The sequence below is a fragment of the Motacilla alba genome, chromosome 1A (genome assembly GCF_015832195.1).
Source record: "Motacilla alba alba isolate MOTALB_02 chromosome 1A, Motacilla_alba_V1.0_pri, whole genome shotgun sequence".
Classification (NCBI taxonomy): Eukaryota; Metazoa; Chordata; class Aves; order Passeriformes; family Motacillidae; genus Motacilla; species Motacilla alba.
Window position 1 is genome coordinate 64,733,299 of NC_052031.1, and position 14,976 is coordinate 64,748,274.

Below are 14,976 nucleotides of genomic sequence, written 5' to 3' on the forward strand. Positions count from 1 at the left end.
ATTAAGAGGTTCTGTGATGTCCTGCCAGGGTCTTTACTAGGCTTCTAGAGTACAAAGGTCATATATTGTTTATTTATAGATAAGGAGGATACTGCACAAACCACGAGGCTCAGGGAAGCTTGTGCTTCTAAGCTAAATAATTCTGTGAAATAATGCAATATACACATTTTGAGAAATTAATTAAAAGGTGTCCCCATTAACCAAGATACAGTTTCGATTTGAGAAGAAAAGACATGTCTAAATCTTACTCAGTAGGGGCAGAGTTTACCTTAACTTACTATTAAAAATAAATTTACAGGAGATTCCTCCTCATTTAGATAGACTGAGCAGTGTTGTGATGAGGATTCCTCTTACTATGTATTTGTAGAGCATTTAGCACAGCTGTATCTTTTGTCTCTACACACAAAACTACTTTCTTCTTTGCATTTGATGGTTGAACTTGACAATCCTAGAGGTCATTTCCAACCTAAACAATTCCGTGATGTTTGTAGCAACTGTAGATGTTGTAAGTACAATGCTATGTGTTCACCCTCGGCTGCAGGGCTTGCTTAAGGTTTGATTCTCACCCCAGCCCTGCCAATCACTTGGTCAAATCACTCCTGCCTTGCCTCTGCTCCCCTGGGACCAGGTAGTAGAGCGATAATGTTTGCCAGACAGCTGTTGGGTGCCTTAATTATCTCCACAAAGGGAAACAGAATTACTGCAAATTCTCATCCAAGGACGTTAAATGCATGCAGTGTCTGTCAGTAACATCAACAAATCAGTCAGTATTTTGAGTGCGTACAAACCCAGGCTGTTCCCTAACAAATAAACATTTTTTTCCTCTTTTCAGTTGAGTAAAGGACTAAAGTAGCCCTCAGTCCTGTAGTGAACCCTGCTTTACCTCCCACTCCTCACTTACTAACAGGCTGGAAAAAGAAAGCAAATTGTGCCTCTCTCTCCAGACACTGCTTTTATTTGAACATTTCTGATTTTCAAACCTGACAGAGCCCTTAATAAGATGTAATGGGAAAGCTGAATGTCAGTCCCAAGAGTGAGAAAAACACTCCATTTTAACCTGTCTGAAATGCAGCAAACAGCTTCAAGAAAGAAAATGAGCAGACAGAATTAGTTCAGTATTGTGTATTAAGACACTTCTATTGTATCAGTCCGAAAAACAGGTGTACACTTGCCATCTACTGCCTCTGGAAAATGTATAAAGTCACTGATTCTGGAAGTTTATAGTCAGGCTTTTTGCTTAGGCTGCATTCAGTTTGATTAAAAACAGTATTTTCCCAATTCAATTCAGATATTAACTGATGTCCTGGGGTGACTTCATGATGCTTGTATCCCCATTCATCTGTTTAGCCCAGAAATAAATTTTACACCTTAAAGACAGGTTCTGAGAGCAAAGAGGGGAGAGAAGAAGCACACAGTTTGTTTTCAGGAACTGCACTCAATCCTCCACATTCTGTTCCTGGACCGCGCTGTCTGCAGCACGGACAGACAGCCGGACAGGGCTCTCCTTTGCTTTTAGTTTGTTTTTAGCTAGCTGAGGCAGAGAAGTTCCCTGGACTGTGTTTTTTCTTTTTCTTGGACCTGTTCAAACCTGCTCTGGACGGAACACCCAGCAGAGCAGTGGCAGCTCCACCTGTGGCCTGGGCCGTGGCATTTCCAGCACTGGAGGGACTGAACAGAGACTGAGTGAGCTGAGCTACAGCCCCCCAAGGGACTTCCTGCGTTTGTCATCTCTTTGGAGCAGCAAGAGCTTTTATTGTTTAATACTGTTCTTTTTTTTTTTTGTGCTGGTGAATGCTTTGCCTGTTAAATAAACAGTTTTTTCCACTTTTCTTTCTCCAAGGAAATATTTTCCCGAACCAGCTGGGGGAGGGGCCACTTGAGTTTGATTTCTCGAAGAATCCCTTTGGAAGTTTTCTTCCAAAAAATTTGCCCCAAATTGATTTCTTACCTTATTGAAAAGTACAGCTAATGGGGATGCTCCTAAGGCAGCAAAGCTGGTCACCGCTGGTCACTCCTGTCCCTCAGTGGTGAGGTTCGTGGTTTTCTGCAATGATGGGCAGCACCATTTTCTCAATCTATTGACCCTCAGTTTCCTTCCAATTTCTGCTCAACAGCAACACCTGTGGGAGAAATAATTCCCATTTTTTACTGCTTCCAGCACCTCAAACTACTTTTGACACAGCTTTTGATGGGTTGCATCTTTTACTGCCATCAAAGTACCGTCCATGGCATTTTCTTCTGACACCTGCTATCCTGCTGCCCTCATTCCTCTCCATCCTAATGAAGACTTTTCAATCATTCTGTTTCCTTCCCCTTTACTCTCTGTCTATCAAGAATACTTACAAAAACCCAGAAAGATGTTTTGCTTAGACACTGGGTTAAATGGCAGCATCCACGTTTATCTCCTGCAGTGAAACAGATTTTCAAAACAGCTTCTCTATTTTCCACTGCTAGTGACACCACTGGTGACACGTTTTCAAGTGAGCATAGCATCAACCTGTTTCTGCTCCAATTCTTATGATGGGATATTTGGAATAGCTCAGGGCCAATACAGCTAAGCATTTTTCAAAGTCCAGTCTTTTCTCCTGCAGTCTAAATTGGACTTCAGAGTTTTTGATATTGTGACCCTAATCTTTCAGTGCCCCATTATGTCATATAAAAAATAAGGTATTTTTTCTTCTCCCAAGCTTAATCTTTTCCTAAGGAATTTAGGATATAAATAGAATATTTTATTATACACAGCTTTTCTTGAATTTTAACCTGGAACTCTACTCATTTAGAAATACCACTGTTATGTTATGTAATGTCATGTCATGTCATGCATTATGTTTATTATATTTTGCCAAAAGAGAAAATTTGACTTTTAAGACAGTTCAGTTTCAGCAGACTAAGATTTGCAAAGTCCATTTGCATCAAGAAACCTTCTCAAAATGAAATCCAGTAAGGAAAAATTCCCACAGACAGCAAGACCCTACTGTGATTTAGGTAAAATCAGTCTCTTCATTATTATGACTTCTTATATTTGTTTGGCTGGTCATTTGGTTTTGCAGGAATAATCTTATTAGTCTACAAAACCTGGTGAGCAAATTGTAATATTAATAATTTTCTCTTTCCAGTGTTTTCCATTTGAAGCTCTTCCTGTGTTCTTATTTCATAGAAGGTGCTATGAAGGGGAACCACGTCTGTAGACACAGTGGCTCAGGCAGCTGAAGTTACTGAAGTATTTATTAGCCCATCCCAAGGAGATCTTGTGTCTCAGTATGTAACAGACTCATGATCCATGTTATTCTTATCTTCTTTAGATTTCAGGGCTCCTCATGCTCCTTTACTCTCTCTTCCCATTACTTCTCTGTTCCATTCATCCCTCTGCTCACTGGCAAGCAGAAACATCCCAGAACACGTTGATCTCAACAAGCTCCCAATCAGAAACAGGGCTCTACACACACAAAATGAACACTAGCCAACACAGGACAGCAAAATCAAAAGTGTTTATCCAGCAAACAAAAAAAAAAAAAACCAACAAACCACCGTAAGTGTTACAACAGGATTAAATTTTACAAACAGAGAGGTACCTCCAGAGTAACACTCAGACTCAGTACCCCAGCACAACTCAGTCTGAAATGCACAGAGGAGTCAAATGCATGCTCAAATGATTCATTAGCTGGAACCCAACAGGAGTTTTCCTGCTATTACCAAATATGCCCATGCTTAAAACTGATATGGCTGCTAAGACTTAACTTCTTTTGAAGCACAGACCTTTTAGGTTATACTTATTTCACTCACAAGGCAACCCGGTCCTGGATTACTTAACTGTGATATAGCCACCACACCAACCTAATGCCTGAACACAAATTACATTTCAAAAATACAGTCTTAAAATCCCTTTCTAGTTTCACTGTCAGATTCTATAAGGCGTCCTTTCATCTCCAACTAGCACGAGGTAGTTTGAAAACAAACAACAACGAAGTGGCTCTTCACAACAGGTGTGTTATGCTGTAGGACCCCTTGCAAGGGAGGCTGCAAGGCTCAGAGGGAGGTCGAGCAAGTTTACAGAACAGAAATCACTTCAGTTGCTAATGAGAAATAAACTATGCCTGACTGCATGTTTCTCTGGGGTGGGGGAGCACCAAGAGATCACTTAGCTGAAATATGATCTACAATTTCCTTGTCCTTACACACTTCCTTAGGCATTTGGGTTCAGACAGGGCTGAGGACAGGTGGCAGTCTGAGCAGCTGGACAGTCCTCCTGCTGCAGGATGAGTCCCAGCACTAAGCTCAGATGTTCCAGCCCTTCCTGAAGGGAACTCGGACTCCATGAACACTGCTGTGGAGCAAATGATCAGCAATAATTAAAATAATGCACAGTATTACACACTGAAACTTAACCAAATCCCGTTTCAGCCCGCTGGCTCAAACTGAGCAAAAAAAGTTTCACAATTTTTAAATTTTACCTTTCTAAGCAAAAAGCTAGCCATTTTTTCAGTTCCACTCAAAACTAAATAGCTCCAGATATAATTAAAGAATAATAGAAGTTTTGTGAATTTTTAATGCAGTTCACTTTTACATTGCAAATGAAATTTCAAGTATGAAATTTCATACTTCCAGCCAAATCAGAAGAGCCCTACTGATCACCTCAAGTTCTACTGATCTGTTACCAAATTTAATAACTTTTAATACAACTTGTCCACATGCACAGATGAGTCCTTAGTATTCTTAGCTAAATCACGAAGCAAAAATGATTGAATCTGTGACCAACACACATTTGCCTCTTCCCCACTCCTATCAGAATCAGATGTAAGAAGAAATTCCACCAGAAAAGTTTTTTTTCAAGAGGCTGCCAACTGATTCTACAGATTCAGCTAAAGAGCAGAATTCAGTGCATTTCTCCAAACAGATCCTCCTCATCTCTCTGCAGATGATATAAGAACAAAATCAGAAAAGGGACAGGGGTCATGGCTATGGTAACACAGTGACTTCACAGATTTGTACAGGCCTTTGTGAGCAGCCAAGGTCTTATTTTCACTTTTGAGGTGATAACTTTTAAGACACTGAATCTTGAAATGGATTATAATTTGGCCAACTGAAATTTCACCCAAACACACTTGGCAATCAATTCCACCAATTACAATCCCTACACAGTGCCTTGGCTGCAGCCTAGCACGAAGGACGTACCTACTTAGAAACATGCTTTCAGTTTCAGGGATGAGAAGCAAATCTTAATTAAGAAAACTGTTGAATTGTTTAGACTGAAGGTGAAAATTCTGCTTCTGTCTTTATTTTAAGCAATACAGCAGTTTTCCCAAACTGCTGAAAAGAGCCCTGCATTGGTAACACTGAAAGGAGGCCAATATGATTTAACCAGGTGAGACTACCCTTGAATTGTGTGCTCTGCACATACTGTGGCAGGCTCAGAGTCATCCTAACTGTTGTGTCTTTGTTTTTCTAAGTGTAGGAAGAGAAAAATCTAGCCCCTGAGGTTTGGGATCTAAGCCATCCTCGCATCATCTTTAACACCGATTTTCCTGTGGCTTAAATCAATCCTCCCACTATGCACAGGAGGCTGCTGGGATGTGTCCTGTGAACCCCCTCCTTTTCCCCTAGCACACTTCTGCCTGATGATCTCATTCTCCACTCATATCTTCTCATCCCATCTGTAGGCCAATAAGTCATAAATCTGTCCTTTCTTTCCTGGCTTGTCTCATTTAATCTCATTCTGTCTCATGTCTCTTCTTGGGTGTTTTGTTTTCAGCTATGAGTCACTATAACTCAGAGTTAATTCATATCTGAAACTCTCTTCCCTCCCCACATTACTGTTGAATAAATGCTTCTTAGGTCCAATGAATGCCCTGCCTTCAGAAAAAAAAAAAATAAAAGGAGAAAAACCCTCTAAACTAATTTATGTTTTGAACATTATCAAGGACACCAAACTTACAGACCACAGTACCAGGAACTTTAAAAATTTGAGAGTTTTGCCAGGTTTTATAATTAGGAGAAGTTCCTTTTAAAGTGACATCATCTTCTAGAAATACTGACTGTGATAAAACGGTGATTGCAAGTTTCTCAGGACCCAAAATTATACAAAATTTGTGAAATGGAAGCACTCCTGTGAAAGCAGAACCAAATTAAAAGCTGTATCTCTCAAACACAGCAACACTTGTAGGTAGCTTTGTTATACCTGTAACTTGTTTAGAAAATAGCATATCAGGGTAGTGTTAGAAACATGAAGGCTTGCAAAAGGCATTAAGTACATTTTTCCCCAAAGAATGAAAAAAAAAAATCCTTTCTAAAATAGCTTGTTACTCATAGTTACCCAAATCATGTACAGTCTGAAATTTCTTAGAGGAAAATCCAACTTTTAGAGTTTTCTTATTTTGAGGAATGATCACAGTCTGAAAGTCTATTTTCCCCATAATGATGAGTTTTCAAAACATTAAGGAAGGTTAGGAATTCTCATCTAAAATAGTGGATGTTTGATTTGACCACCACCTTTGGGTATAGAATGAGTCCATAATCTCAGCTTATAGAATTCTATAAGTACTATTCTTCCCATCTATTGTCAATAAAATTGGTGTAAGGCTTGTTTCTCCTGCCTTTAAGTCCTTTTTGGAACACTGCATAACTGAGCAGTAAAACATTTCTTAATCTCAAGTATACTTATTTTTAAAAGGGTTAAAAATTTAAATTATTTAGATAAAGTTAATTTTCTTACAAGAAAACAGTATCACTCTTCAAAGCTGAATATAAACCTTTCCTAAGTCTACATCAGGAGATTCTGACAAGAGTTTCCTGTTCTTACAGAGAAAACTGTAGCTCTAATGTGAGACTGAGGATGTTTCTGAAGGCTAATGAGCTGGCTGAAGGTTCTAAAACACTTGGTAGGAAACCAAGAATTTTCACCATTGCCTTTACTTTTTTGGGACACCGTGGCAAGCAACTACTTGCTTTGAAGGTCCAATGCTGAAAAACAAAGTAAAAAAAAAAACAAAAAAAAAAGACAAAATACTGAAAGGAAAAGTACTAATATTACTAAATACTAAACCATCATTTACTGGTGACATGTGTTACACCTGCATTATGTGCAGCAAAACCTGGTACTCTGGGATTTACTATCAGTTTTCCATATAACTTATCTGAGGTTCTCTCAAAAGAAGCAAACTGCATGAAGGCCAGAAGCAGTTTGGTAGCTGAATCTGGAAGAGTACATCAACAGCATCTATGAACACACTGCCAAAACCACAGGAATGGACACACAAAAAATACCAATGTGAATAAATATCTGGAAGCTGATAGAGTATGTAATTCAGGAATTAAAATAATACCCATAGTGACTTTGCTGTTTGCTTGCATCTGCTTTTCAGACAGTCACATATGATACAACATTCAACAAGAGTGATTTTTCATATCAGTGATATAACCGTTAAATATATACTCTTAGGAGATACCTCTGTTTTTGTGGGCTTGTTTAAAATACTTCATTATGAACAACAGTTAATTATAACAGCTTAATCATTGCAATGAGATAACATAAGACTGCAATGACTGTACAAATAAAATGTTTTCTCTGAATGCACCTTGGTATTGGTGCACTTGGCAAGCACAACTCTTACCTTTACTCCCATTACCTTTATTCCCATTAGCAGCTCCTTTGCTTCCCCCAATTAATCAGCTACAAAGCTGTCTACAGCCAACCCCTGCACTTACACCACCATACAAACACATATGTAATTACTTGCTGCCATTAAGTTGTCACTTTGCACATCCATAGCATGTATGTCATCACCTGCTCACACAGAGCATGGAGGAGTCACACAAGAATTCTCCCTGCTTCAGAGAGACATGGAACATAGACTCAACAGAGCTGTGCTGCTTTTTCCTGTATGCATTCATAAAACAAAAATCTACTTTCCTATTATCTAGAAAACTACAACATTTCTCTGGATTGTTTTTGCTTTCCAACTAGGAAGTCTCATTTCTGCACTGAGAAGAACTGTAAAAGCCTTATTTTCTTTCAGCTGTATACAGGACATATACACAACCTAAAGCTCACAAAAATCCTTGAGGCCTGGCAAGTGACACAGGACCTCTGGCACCTCTGAGATTCCAAAATTAATATCTTCCTCACCGTAGGCCTAGCCCAGGACCTAATTCCTGATGTCACTGGGAGTGTGAGAGTGTCTTAGCCCATCAGCAGAGGAGGGGCTGTTCACTCTGCTCCAGTGGAAGTCAGAGAAGGATCCTCTTTCTCCACCACTTCTCAGATGGCCATCAGTGCACTGGGCAGTAACAGATGGTAAAATCTGACCTGGCTAACAGATGTGATGGACAGCAGCACCAATGTGTGTTGAACCTGGAGCTGCAACTCTACCTTTACAAACCTGGCTCCATCTTTACGTTGAATGGGGGCATTCTGACTAAACAACTTTCATCTTTCATCTGACTTTTTGTTTATTTAGATAATAAAGGCACCCACTCTGTGTGAGTTAACAAGCACAGCAGAGCAGAGCTGCAGAGCATACCACGTGTGTGCACCAATTACTGGTGTAGGATATGAAAGTGCAAATACCTGAATACCTCACAGATTAGTCTCCAGTGGTTCCTCTTTGTGTGTTCTGAGTTCATTTTGCCACATTACTTCTTTTTCTTTTTAGGGGCAGCCTGAGACAGATATGCTGGAACAGCAGAAGAAAAAGCCACGTGAGTATGAATTTAGTCAGAAAACACAGAATAAACACAGCAAAAGTCAAAATATCGTTATTAAAGTACTGTTACCCCCTACAGTCTATTTGACTGATCAATGTGACATACCATGCAGAACAGGTAAACAAGCAACAGCAAACAAACCATGTCACTTCATAGGAAAGGATGGAAAATATTTGGACTGCTCCTTTAGCAATCGTTTTGAACCTCCTGAACTGAACCACCCTCAAAAACTACTGGCAGTGCTTGAAGCCTTGCTGGATTTAGTGGCTACTTTGCCAACCCTTCTCCTGCTCCCCCTCTTCAGCTGAACCAGAAACCTGTTTTAGCTGGGGGGCAACATCTGCATACACAGACACCTCACTGGCTTAGGCCAACTCACCTGCAGTGTGCATATTATAGTAAAGCTACAATCCAAACCCAACAAAAACTTTCCATCTCTTGGTTACTCAGGAACTGGGGACAAATGATTTGTCATCAAGACCATATCACCTGCCACAAAAACTGGCATAAGCTTGCATTGAGTAAAGTGATGCTGCACCATTTCATACAAGCAGAGATTTTGGGAAAATGCCCTGTGAAATTCTTCTAAATTCATCAGAATGAACACCAGAGAATTGTTTTCTCTGAGGCCAGTAAGAAAATGTGTGTTCTGCCTTTGTGGAAGAGTCAGTTAACTGACCTTAACATGAAGATAAATCAACATAAGTACACGTATATTACAACTTCATACGGAGCTGGGCGAGAACAGAAATGTTACAGAATGCCCAGAGTCTACTTCATTTCTCCTTCTTTGGTATTTTCCTTGATTCTGCTCATCTTTCAAAACTCCAGGCAGCCTCACCAACCAGACACTGCCATGAGCCATGTCAGGCACAAGTCCAAGTCTCCTCTAAGCCCTGGTTTTCCTGCCTCTCCTTACCATTCTATCCTGACGATTGCATGGCAGATTGATGTGTCACCTCATCACAGGTCAGACAGCACAGAGGTCTAATTAAAATCCAGATCCAGTAGCAAAAGACCCACACACTTGTTCCCAGTTTCAAACACTTCAGTTTGCTAGGTTTTTGCCTTTCTCTGAACATAAGGCTCTACACATCCATTTCAAACAGGTTCTAAAATGCATTTACTGTGCATGTGAAGTACCTTCCATAAAGGTATTATTTCATTAAATATTGCTGAGCTTGGGTCTCTTATGAATATTGATGCAAGCCTGAGATTTTTGAAACTCGGGGCAATGTGATTTTAGAAGATATAATCTCCCCTAACAGCAATTTCTAAAGATTTTGGCTCCCTCTGAAGATTGCTGAACCTGATCACCCAAAACCACCCATTGTTTTAAAACATTAAGGCAAGGTATATTGTGAAAAAGGACAGAGTGGCCACTATTTGCACGAGATGAAATGATTTACACATCAGTAAGATCACATGGAGCTCAAAACTATCTCCTTTCCTGGTAGGCAAATTCTGCCAGTAGCTGCAAGTATATAATCTCCCTATAGTAAACTGTAAGGCTAGAGTGGAAAATTATAGATAAAGTAAACTCTGCACACAGAGTAACTTCAGGGAGTCTAAAGTTGAGGATCTAATAATTAAATCTTATTTCTATCAAGGTGCAACAGGAATAAGCTGAGAAATGCAAGAATGCCTGACAAGGCCCCAGGCTCTCCGCGGCTGCAGAGACGCCTCATTGTTCTGGAGAATTTCAAGGCTGATCTCATGTGGAGGGAACACGAGCCATTTCTATTTGCTGCCATGCTGCTGCTGCAGGTGTCTGGAAGGTACACTTACCCATACACTGCCCTTCACACACAGCCTAGTGCTGGCTTCCCCTTTTCGGGGCTGCCCATGCACAGTGAGCAGCAGGTGCACAGGGAACAGCTCTGGGGCAGCCAAACTTCTGCTGGCTTGTGGCAGGGAAAGCCCAGGGGAAAACTCTCTTAGAAAAAAAGAGATGTCTTCCTTGGGGTTCTTCCATTTCAAGCTCTGCTTTGCACAAGCAATTATTCTAGATTTATAATTTACTGGTGATTATTACACACTCAAACAGCAGCTGACACTTCACCCTGCAGATTGAAGGGAACACCCAGGACAAGAAGGTGGTCACTCCTTCCCCATGCTCTAACACACACTCAGACAGAACACCACCAGGCTGGAGGGCAGTTGCACACTTCTTCCTCTGGACTCTTCCTCTGGATGTGAGAGTGCCTGAGTAACAAGTTTCTGGGACTCTTCCTCCAAACCCAAGGCAGTTTCTCTCTGAAATGTGCAAATGATACGGCACCAAGTTCTTCCATTTTACATCTGCATGGTACTATGGACTCTCAGCTTTCTCCTGCTCTGACAGAAACTGCATCATGGGCTGCTTACAAATTCCCACTGAAAGCAAGTGGAATGCTCTCACTGGTTTCAAGGAGAGCCAGAATGGCTTTTGTGTTATTTTAAAGTATAGCAAATGACATCTGTTTTCTTGGGTGGCATAAAATACTGTACTTGGTACATAAGAACTGTTTGATGAAGAAAAAGGACCCAAAATTTCTCTTTTTAGTGCTTCAAACCTTTTCAATGCCTATGGCCCTCCAGGCAGCTGCAGTACTTTAACAGAGCAGTGGAAGAAGAGAAACTGGAAAAAAACATAACTGAAATATGAGTAAATGATCTAATCTGCAACACAGATCTGTAGCAAGCCTGGTTTCACTGCCAGTGAAGTCCAAGATAAGTTTCATCTTCACAGCAAGCAGCAGAACATTTTTACTCAGTATGAAAAAGCATGAGCACTTCACAAGTTCATATATTTAAAACATGTTGCCCATAATTGGGTCAAGTGAACGTTTATGCCACGTGATTTTTCCTCTCCAGTTTCCTAAAGCTCTTGCAAAGTCCAGAGCCTTCTTTTTGCATTTTCTGAGAGAGACAAAACAGCATGAGAAGTCTGGGTTGCCCTACACCTTCCTTTCTCAAGCAGAAGACAAATGTGTCATTCTTATTTCAAGATTAAGTTTTATTACCTGGAAATTGTTGTGGCTTTCAAGTCTAATTTAATTCACCCCAACATCAATTGACAAAACAAAATCTGACCTTTCCTTACACAGCCTGCAAAAAAGTATCCCTGACAGGCTGAAGCACACAGACAGGAACAAATACCTTTATCTGTTCCAGGGTTTGCACAAACACACTCTTTGCAGCCTGCAGTGCCCACCTGGCAATTCTGAAAATCTAAGCCCTGCACGGTACCACTACTATTCGTACCACAATATTTGCTATTTGACTAGGGATGAGATCCACGAAGAATACCACTTAAAAAAAGGAATTCCGACCCATAAAGTCACTATCCTGCTCCATAGGTGTTTTCTCTGCCAAGTGCAACTGGTCCAAGTCTGTCATCATGTGTCCCATCTGCCTTTCCAGTGACCCCATACTGGTAAATCCTATGCAGGTAAATCCCCGAGGAGCTTGTTCCAGGAAGGGCCTCTAATGCTGCATGTGGAGAGGGCAGATGGGATTTGCAGCAAGCCACAGCTTGATCATCCTGAGAAAATGCCACTCCTTAGGCAGCCCCTCTCCTTTAACACATGTATGGGGGGCCCAAAAAGCCCCTAAAGCAAAGGAACAGCCCTGCTTGGCCTCACAGGGGCTTTACAGGCTGTGAAAAAAAATCAAATGCTACATGAATAACATCCAAGAGTCACAGGCACAGCCTTTGTTAGTGCTGAATGCAATGATGATGATGAGTTGAAAAAGCCAGACTTTACATCAAGAATCTGACTGAAGGGATTTGGACCTGACTGGAGGGTTTAAGCTAGGAGATGTTCCTTACAGTAACCCAATCTAGCTCAATGAGACTGTCTATATCAAATCCATATTTTTATTTTTATATCCACAGTGGAACTGCACTACCAAACATATTGACTTGAGCTGGCCACAAAGAAAAGTGCTGGCAAAAACGATTCTGAAATAATTTTAGTTACATGAAATGCCTGTGCTGCTCTGGCATGTTCCATCAACAAACAGTTCACAAGGCTCTGCCTTGAAGCTTACACTTATTACTTACACGTACAGAAACCAGCACTTAGGATGAGCCATCTGCGTTTTAAATACAGGGGACTGAGGCATGGAAAAAGAGTAACGTCCATCCTCTCCTAAGAAACAGTGAAAAATACATCCAAAGTAAATACACGATTTGTGAACTATTACACATTACTTTTATTTTCAGTTAGATGTTTCTTTCCTAATCCTTGTAGGACCAGAATATCATTAGTCTAATTGAAGACTATGTGCCTTTATTTCCTCCTTTCCCTCGGAGCAAGGCCACACCAATCAGCGTGTGCTCATCCTGCAAATCAGTCTCTGGGAGCAGTGTGCCTTCCTCAGCAGCTGGATGCTGGCCTCATCACTGAGCTCCACTCTGCTGCTCTGCTACTTGCCACTAAAATGCAGCACGTCAATCACTTGCACTGCTCACGAGAATTAGCACAACACCAGTCTAATTAGAAACTAAACACTCTGTTATCTGCAACAATTTGGAGATGGAGTAAGTTGATAGTGTTTTAGGAACCTTTCTTGCTGCACAGTAGTTCGTGATAACACCCACCTCACAGGCCATTAGCGAATCCAAATATTATACTGTATAAATACTACTTTGCTCTTTTCCTTTTTACAGAAGCCCCAGGTCTCAGAAGCCTCCATTACTGAGCACATGTGCCGTGGTTATATTGGAACATTGTAGGAAATGGAAAGCAGCCCTGACTGTCCAAAAACAGCAAAATGAAAGCCAGTATACTGTATACTTTGGTCCTGTCTCTAGAGAAGCAGCCCCGACTAGCCTCCAGACATTTCACACTGCAATACCTATTGGCAGAACCAAAGAAACTCTACCCTGCATGACACTGCATGGACTGTGAGTCTGTCTGCACCGGGCTGATCCCTTTCGCTCGCTCTTTCCTGGAGAAAACAATGTAACCCACTATAAATCCAGACAACGCTACTTCAAGCTTCAACCTGGAATCCAAACATGAGCAGGGGGAAACCTGGCAAAGAACTGAAGCCAGAGATGTACATGTTTAACACAAGAGAAGGACATGAAGGGATATGCAGCTGTTTCACTGCTCAGGGATTCTCCAAGGGGAATTGGAGAGCGCAGATGTAGACCACGTTCTCACTTCTAGCTGAGATAAACATTTACAAGCCATTCATTTTAAACAGGAAGGCATAACATTAGGACACGACCTTTACTTCAGCGTGAAGGCAAGCCACCCCAGCTCACTGCACTGCAGACATCCAGGAGACATCCACACTGTTCCACTGCTCTGTTATTACAGGTGGGCTGCGTTTTAGATTCAATGAGGAAGGTGCAATTTTATGGCTCTGTGGAAAAATCTCTGAAATGCTGGCAGCTAGATGTCTACTGATGCCAGACTGGTGCTGCAAAACATCATATGTAGACAAAGTGCTGCAGAAAACGTCTGTGTGCCAATGAACGAGCATGTAGGCAAATAATTGTAAACTGTACATGCAGATTTGGTGTCATTACACTACTATTATAGATGCCAACCCTGCTTTTCTTCTTTTAAAAGGGTGCAATTCTGATGCTTTATCATTAGCTTTCTAGCTGGAAGCCGATAGAACTTAAAAGACAGCAACAAAAGACACTGGAAGATTAATTTACAGAGAAAACCTGCAGATTTTGAAAAGCCACAATCTAATTGTAGCTTGAAAGATGAAACACAGTTCTTGTTTGTATCACATCCATGCTTCCCATACGGATATATATGTGCAGGGCAGACAATTTTTTACTGTGGGAAACTACCAGATACCTCTTTGTATTAATTGGCAAGTAGGTATTTATAGCACTTTCTTATAAAAATTGAAGTAGGTCAAAGACTGAAAGGTGGTAAGTTTGGGCTTTTATATCCCAGCCTGAGACACTTTAATAGGTGGATCTCCTGCACAAAGCTGAATGCTTCCAAACCTTTGAAAGGGCTATCAGCCAGTTTTCTAGATTAGCTCTTCAACACTGCCATTTCCAGAATGACCAGTGATTTTTAAACCTTGACTCACAATATTTAAAAAAATCATAATATCCATACAAGCCATGCTAGAATCTGGTAACTCTACAAGAAAAAAAAAGAAAAGCCCAAACAAAACTGTAGAAATATATTAAATGTAAAATTCTTCCCTGTTGTGAAACTGGCTTCTCATCACTAAAAGCCTTATGTGGACCCGCAGCCTAAGTTTTCAATTCCTTTCAATCAGGAGGAGACAGAGGAGCCCCTCAAGAGG

General features: G+C 40.8%; 1 long non-coding RNA gene across 21 annotated transcripts in view; it reads right to left on the reverse strand.

Annotated features, from left to right (window-relative positions):
- LOC119707810 overlaps positions 1–14,976 on the reverse strand; it is a 242,900-nt gene that overhangs the window by 46,754 nt on the left and 181,170 nt on the right. For 20 of the 21 annotated variants that reach the window (XR_005258880.1, XR_005258881.1, XR_005258888.1 and 17 more), the window contains 2 exons: positions 8,564–8,669; positions 1,949–2,120 (listed from right to left, as the gene is read on the reverse strand). This is a non-coding gene — a long non-coding RNA (uncharacterized LOC119707810). The remainder of the gene's footprint in view (positions 1–1,948; positions 2,121–8,563; positions 8,670–14,976) is intronic. The other variant, XR_005258887.1, reaches the window with a different exon arrangement.